This window comes from Phocoena phocoena, chromosome X (genome assembly GCF_963924675.1).
Source record: "Phocoena phocoena chromosome X, mPhoPho1.1, whole genome shotgun sequence".
Classification (NCBI taxonomy): Eukaryota; Metazoa; Chordata; class Mammalia; order Artiodactyla; family Phocoenidae; genus Phocoena; species Phocoena phocoena.
Genome location: NC_089240.1, coordinates 109698500 through 109705078, shown reverse-complemented (window position 1 = coordinate 109705078; position 6579 = coordinate 109698500).

Genomic DNA, 6579 nt, shown 5'->3' with positions numbered 1-6579 from the left:
GCCTATGCTCCACAACAAGAGAAGCCACCGCAGTGAGAAGCCCACACACTGTAAGGAAGAGTAACCCCCGCTCACCACAACTAGAGAAAGCCCATGTGCAGCAACGAAGACCCAACGCAGCCAAACATTAATTAATTAATTAATTATTTTAAAAACTTGATTTAGTTATCTCAGTAACTTTCAAGTGGCTTTGTGGTCAAATTACCTCAGTTCTGAATAATTTAAGAGAAGAATTTATTCAATACTGCTTTATTTTTAAGACTGAATGATCTGGAAAAGCCTGAATAGTCTTCCATTTTTGTTTCTTCCTAATGCCCTTTATGTTAGGGGAATTGAATAAAGTATAATATACAAATGTTTACCCGTACACTACATTTCACATGCTATGTTATTTAAATCTTCAAAAAACCCTGTAAAGATGATTTTCAATCCCATTTTACAGAGGAACAAACAGGTTACTTATTCTGAAAATAAAATGGTATCAGGAAGTACTGACTCGGAAGCACCATCCTCCCTGCCCCAACTTTGGTCAAATCTGAGCATTTTCTGTAGTGGAAGATCTGCACAACTTCAAAGCAGACTTCTGATCTGCAGACAAGGAAGCAACCCTTATCCAAAGGCCTAAAACGTCATTATCTTCATAGCTGGCTTAAAATGCGTACGGCCATCGAGAAAAGCTAGCGCACAGCCACACTATTCTTGGTGTTGTCCATATGAATGGAGAACTGGAAAGGTTCATGAAAGTCATTTCTCCCCATCTCTCAAATGGTGCAAGAAGCTCTTCTAAAGTATCTCTTTTTTAAAGTTCCAACTGTTAGAGCCAGCCCATTCCTAGCCTTTCCATCCCCCTGCCCTCTCTTCCTAGGAGGACAGTTCAGTCCTCAGGTACCTACTCAGCCCCTACTCCCAGGTTCTGGACCTACCCCTGGGCTAAGAGGGATTTCACCAGATCAAGCCCTGGCATCTAGGATCAACTCCCAACTAATCTACTACTTAGTCCTGAATGCAGCAGGCCCAGTCTCAGGCCCAGGAGCACAGCTTCCTTCCAGGCTTGAAAGAAATAGAGGTAAGAGGGCTTCCCTGGTGGCGCAGTGGTTGAGAGTCCACCTGCCGATGCAGGGGACACGGGTTCGTGCCCCGGTCCGGGAAGATCCCACATGCCGCGGAGCGGCTGGGCCCGTGAGCCATGGCCGCTAGGCCTGCGCGTCCGGAGCCTGTGCTCCGCAACGGGAGAGGCCACATCAGTGAGAGGCCCACGTACCGCAAAAAAAAAAAAAAAAAAAAAAAAAAAGATAAGAGAAGTTAGCGTTGTGGTTCTGGCTCTGCAGTTAGACAGACCTGGGTTAGCCCCTGCTCTGACCCTGGGCAACAGTGTGAGTCTGGGCAAGTTGCTTTGATCATTCTGTGCCTCAGAGTTTACTGTGAAGATCAAGCATGATAGTCCATGTTAAGCACATAACCGAGTACTTAGCAGTGCAGAGTACACAATAAAGATTAGCTGCCATTAATAATTGTCATTATTTGAGTTGGAGGTATAGAGATTGAAAATTAGGCTAGATCTGATATCATCCTTGCCATGGAATGATCCCCCTGGAAGGATAGGCAGGACCACTATACCTGTGTACTTCCCCTTTATCTGAAGCATCGAGGTTTCCACCTGGAATTGGTGAGTAAGGATCAGATAAGCCAGGTTTCTTATCCGTGCTTTTACGTGACGCTTCCTCCAGTACTTTAAGATTAAACGCGATAAAGCAGAAACTAACACACCATTGTAAAGCAATTATACTCCAATAAAGATGTTAAAAAAAAAAAAAGGTTAAACGCGGCCGGTCACAATACTTACTTTATTACTGGAGAAGAGACTAAGGACCAACCACAGAGTCAGCTCAGGTCATGAAGTCCATTTCTGTCTACTTCAACTGTGTCATGGTTTAGGGGTCTCGCCCTGTGACCCCAGGGGTCTCTCTTAAGGCTCCCAGGGTTACTTCCCTTGGATAGATTCAAAATCTATCTTCCTGGACAGGTGAGGTGCTTCTCAATGTCTCCCCTCCCTCTCTGCTGCCAGGCTCATAGTTCTCACCAGGGGTCACAGATTTCCCTTAGGAGAGTTAAGCCCCAGTGATTTAGTGAAGGTAGCTTACTTATAAAAGTAACCATTAACATGAGATCCACCCTCTTAACAAATTTTAAATGTTCTTGACACAAAAACGTGGAGCACAAAGAAACTTTTGGAGGTGATGGATATGTTTATTACCTTGACTGTGATGATGATTTCACGGGGTGTGTGCATATGTCCAAACTCATCAAATTGTATAAAGTCAATATGTTGTTTTTATATATCAATTACACTTCAATATTTTTTTAAAATTATTTATTTGGCTGCGTTGGGTCTTCGTTGCTGCACGCAGGCTCTCTCTAGTTGCGGCGAGCAGGCTTCGTTGCAGTGTACGGGCTTCTCATTGCGGTGGCTTCTCTTGTTGCAGAGCACGGGCTCTAGGCGCATGGGCTTCAGTAGTTGTGGCTCGTGGGCTCTAGAGCGCAGGCTCAGTAGTCGTTGCGCACAGGCTTAGTTGCTCCGCGGCATGTGGGATCTTCCCAGACCAGGGCTCGAACCCGTGTCCCCTGCATTGGCAGGCGGATTCTTAACCACTGTGCCACCAGGGAAGTCCACCTCAATATTTTTTTTAATTAGTAACCTTTCTAGTTTCCAGTGTCTTAAGTGCCCAAACTGGGACCAGGATTAGCTCCTTCTGTATGGGCTTCCTTGCCAGGACATGGTCAGCACCCACTAGAAAAACTACCGGTATCCATATACATATATCCCCATATCTCTTCCCTCTTGCGTCTCCCTCCGTCCCACCCTCCATATCTCCCCCCGCCGAGGTGGTCACAAAGCACTGAGCTGATCTCCCTGTGCTATGCAGCTGCTTCCCTGACTCACTTTGTTATAAAGCAGAAACTAACACACCATTGTAAAGCAATTATACTCCAATAAAGATGTTTAAAAAAAGAAACTACCAGTAAACACTTTCCAGCCTTCACTAATTTTACCAGCAGAGGGCGCACAACAGACATGCCATTTCTATTGAATTATCAACCTTGCGTCCAGAGTGGTCCTCATAGTGCAGAGCTGTTTATGCTCCGAATTAGTTCTTCATTGGCCTCTCATGGTTAAGAGGCTCTTGCCTACTAGTTTCAGATGCCCAGCCCAAGGACGTTTGGTATGACTGGAACAGTTTCATTTATCCTAGGAAAGGATCCACCTCACCAGGCTGGATTCCATGTTAACTAGACCACTAATTTTGAAGGCGTGGCTCAGGAAAGGTAGTTGCAGATCTTAGGGTTTATCAAGAAGCCTGGGGGTGGCGGGGGAGAGAGAAAGACCTGGAGGCACATCAGAATCAACTATGGATATTTAAAAAAAAATAAATTCCTGGGCCTTGCCCCCAGATCTAGTAGATCAGAATGTCCAGGGTGGTGCCCCAGGAATCTATACTTTAACACGGTGCCAACGGATTTCATTCAGTCAGATGAGAACCAGCGTTTCGGAACTGCTAATCTAGGGCAATCTCTGGCATTCCTATCTCAGTCTTGCTGCTGCAGCTCCAGCCCTTAGGGACATGGACAGTCATGGAGTCAGAACTAGGTGTGAAACCAGTGGGGCCTAGGCCAGCCCTTCCAGAGGGAGCAAGGCCCCTCCCAGTGAGAGGATGAGGGATGGTGGGTGGAGGGAGGTCTCTATAAGTTAAGACAGCAACTCTGTCCCCTCAGATGCTATAACAGAATAATCACTGACCCCTCTCTGCATCTGCCGCTCAAAGTTGCAGGAGAAGCTAAGCCTTGCTTTCCAGGGAGCTCCCAGCACGTCTCCAAGCCCTCCATCCCCGCCCCGCATGCACACAGGGTGGGCTTCAGTCAGCTACACTTGGTGGGTGGGCTTCTCCAGCTATTCCGGCCTGGGTCTCCCTCCCCAGCACCGCTCCAGGTGGCGGTGCTCAGAGAAGCATTTGGTCTTGGTCTCTCTGACTGAAGGACCCTGCTGAGACAGTTCTCAGCCACACTGAACTCAGCCAGAGCCAGTCCTCAGGCTGAATCGGGGGCCTGAGCAAATGCTCCGATATTGGGGGAAGGGTGGTGCTGGGGGTCCCAGTAACAGGATCCTATAGCCCCCAAAGGCTGAGCTGCGGAGTCTGGCCGGCTGTGTGGTTCCTAGCTATTGTCCAAGCCAAGGACATCTCAGGGACTCCTTTGGCCCAGAGCTGATACTTCTTCTGTCAGCCACTTGGGTTTCCTGGAGGATGTGGTTAGGGGTGTCCCATCCAGGGATGAATGTCCCCGTCTGGCCTCTCGGATATTGAGTGGCCTCCTGGTCAAGCCTCTGTGGATCAGGGGGACTGGCTGGAGTAAACCCACAATCCCTGCAAGGGGAGAAATCCTGGAGCTTGGAACCAGCTGGAAAGACAGTATAGTATCATAGAAAGAGCCTAGACTTGAAGTAAGACAAATTTCAAGACAAATTTCCCTTCACTACTTACTACCTTGGACAGGTCAGCACCCATATTCTTATCGGTAAAATGGAAGGTATTATCCCTACCTCACAGGGTTGAAGGAAGATTAAATGAGCTAGTGAAAAAAATATAAAGTGTTTTAGCACAGGGTCTGGTATCCACTAGGCATTGAAATGTTCGTAGTTATTTCTCCAGGTCCTGTCTCTGTTGAACACTCAAGGGTACAGGTCTGGAAAGTAAAGGGGGGCTGTAGAGGGGAGATACTGGCCATCATGGATCGTTGCAGAGCTTTACTGAGGCTGAATGAGGAGCCTGCGTCTCTTGAAGCCCCCCGCTCCTCACCACCCTCACAGCAACAAGGGTGTCACCGTTCTCTGGCCTCCTGAGTCCCCTTCCTCACTGTGCACTCTGGGAACAGCCCATTCCCAGGTCCTCCTGCTCAGTCTGTGGGAGGCCTGGGCGCCACCACGCCACCCTGCTGCTGCCAGCAGGAAGTTCTGGGGCTGGGAGACTGGATGGAGCCCAGAGCTTCTCAGGATTCCTGGGGCCACAGTGGGGAACCCCCTGACTTCTTGGCTGTCCCCAGGTGCCTGAGTGAGAGCAATGTCATCCTACAGGAAGGGATGGGATTGGGCAGGTGAGCTGCAGAAGATACAGGCAGGTAGGATTGGTGAGTGCCTGCTTTGGGCAGCAAAACTACCAGAGCCTTGGCGGTACCAATTACCAAAAGATAATTGTCTGGGGGCAGTTTTCAAGTCTGGATTTTAAGGTGGGGACCAGCCAGCGTGGAAGGGACAGCCATGAGGCCCACACACCCAGGAAGGCTGCCTATTCCTCTCAGAGGAGCTAAGAAAACTGGAGGCTTTCCCCTCTTGCCAGTCAGTAAACCTGCTGAATCTTCCCAAAGGTTACTGAATCTAGATGATGCTAAGACCTTCCACTGGCTTCCCACTGCACTTAAATAAACCGACATTCTCCTCCCTGCTTGCTCAGCCCCACCAGCCCCCTTTCTGTTCCTCAAATGCACCAACCTTACCCCTGCCTCAGGGCCTTGGTATCTGCTGTTTCCTCTGCTTCGGGTTCTTTTCCCTCACAGCTGGTTGCTTTCTTTCATTTAGGTTTCAGCTCAGATGTTCCCTCTTCAAAGATGCCTCTTGTGACCACTCTATCTAATATGTTGCCCTCCCCCTACCTCCCTCACTTTCTGTCCATTTACCCCATTTTATGGCCCTTAGAGTCCTTATCACTCTCTCAAACGATCTCATTTATATATCTCATTTCTTGTTTAGTGTCTGTCTGCTTTATGAGAGTAGGATTTTATTTTGTTCACCTATGTATCCCCGGGGCCTAGAACAATGGCACACAGTAGGTGCTCAGTAAACATTTGTTGAATGCCTGAAAGGTGTCAGAGGCAATCCTGGTCAGTGGACTTGGAATGTTGTCATCTTGATCCTGTTAAAGCAGAAAGGGGCGTGACCAAGATGGGCCAGGACCCGGACTAAAATGCATCCATTAGGATGGACAAGTGCCCCCGCAGCCACTGAGAGGTGGGCCCGGCCCTGCAGCCAGGTCACAAGAGCCAAAAGATGCCACAACAGTAGTCCGTATCCTGGGCAAGAAGTCGGCATCTGAAGTCTGAGACAAGGTCCTGGGGTATTCCATCGGGGAGAAGCACAGCGACAGGGGCTTCAGCGGGCGGTTCACCAACAGACAACAGGACCCCAGCCCCTCGGGTGAGAGTCGGGGGCAGGACGTTGGGTGGGGACAACCGGTCAGCAAACACAGCCTTAATGGGGGTACTAGGAAGACTCCAAAAGCCAGGATCCAGGCAGAAACAAAGTGATGAGAACCAGACTGGCGGCTGGGCCGAGGCTGAGACCAGACGGGAGTGGGGTTGGGTGGGAAAGTAGTCAGTGAGGGGCACAGAAGCAGACAGGCTGTTTGGGTGGGAAGCACATCTGTTACCCTTTGCTGTCAGGGGCAGGGCCAGAGCTGCGTTTGCCTATCAGAGGACAGTGCTCAGGGGCTATCTGTCTGGGACCCCCTCCCCTCCTCTTGGGCTTCCAACAAG